The sequence below is a fragment of the Megascapheus bottae genome, unplaced genomic scaffold, assembly GCF_031878675.1.
Source record: "Megascapheus bottae isolate mThoBot1 unplaced genomic scaffold, mThoBot2.hap1 HAP1_SCAFFOLD_83, whole genome shotgun sequence".
NCBI classification, from domain to species: Eukaryota; Metazoa; Chordata; class Mammalia; order Rodentia; family Geomyidae; genus Megascapheus; species Megascapheus bottae.
This window is the reverse complement of record NW_028327584.1, coordinates 496,166-497,412: the sequence shown is the minus strand read 5'-3', so window position 1 is coordinate 497,412 and position 1,247 is coordinate 496,166.

Genomic DNA, 1,247 nt, shown 5'->3' with positions numbered 1-1,247 from the left:
CATCACAACATGAACTTACCAACTGGGCTCAGGCTCCAACATCAATATGAAGATGCATTAACTCACCTGTGATATTCTTGTCAGAGGAATTTCCTATCCATGGTTCTGCACCTTGCTTTAGCTTGACAATCAATACAGGTTTGGGAACACAGGGCCCTGTAAATTAGAAACAGTAGAGAATTATTGCTTATGCTGTATCTTCATTGCTGTAAGATCTCAGACATCCCACTCTCTTCTTATTTCTCACTGGCTCAATGGTTGACTTTTCCCCAGTTCTGGATTCATTTTGTATGGCATAAACTTAGTTCTTTTGCTCAAGGCTAGCAATCTAGCAGTTTGAGTCCCAGCACCACTAACATGCATGGGTCTTCATGCATGCTACGCAAGCACTCAATCACAGGGCCAAACTCTCGGCCCTCCAATAGCATTTTTGAGGGGTTTCATGGGAACTTTTCTGCCATTCTTGTCTTCAAATTAGAATTCTCAGATTTCTTCCACCTGAGTCTCTAAGATTACAGCCATGAAACATTGCACCTAGTGCCAGGTTTCCAGTATAAACTCACTGTTTAGTTATTTGTAGATCTTATTTCCAATTATGATATATATTCTATTCTAGATAGTTTATCCACTTACAATTACTGTGTAAGTTTGGAATGTCGTCTCCATTAGAGGGAACATAATTTAGAACTTTTGTCAAAGTGTTGAATAGATATCCTGAAGAATGAGTTCAAAATTACCTTAAGGTTTCTTTAGAAAGAAATGATATTTCTCAGGGCCTGGAATCTTTCATTTAAATAGTATTGAAAGTTTGATAAACATTCACGTATCTGCAAAATAACAAGGCACTTGGCCTTGCAAGTGAATTTGCCTTTTGCTCACCTAAGGACACCAGGTTGCTGTAGGTCTCCAGCATTACATCTCTGTACAGGGTCCTCTGAGCATTGTCCAGATCCTGCCACTCCTCCCAGCTGAAATCCACAGGTACATCATCAAATGACACCAGCTTCTGGAATGGCACATTTCCATCAAGTAATGAGCCCTGAGTTATAAACACATCATGTCTGGAATTTTATTCTTCTACATGAATGCTTTAGACTTACATAAAATATTGACATGAAGAGCTTAGGGACGGTGCCCAGGCCCAGAGTCCTAGTTCCATAACCCACCAAAAAAAAGCAAGCCAGTTGCTAGTGGCTCACTCCTGTCATCCTAACTACTCAGGAGACTGAGATCTGAGGACTATGGTT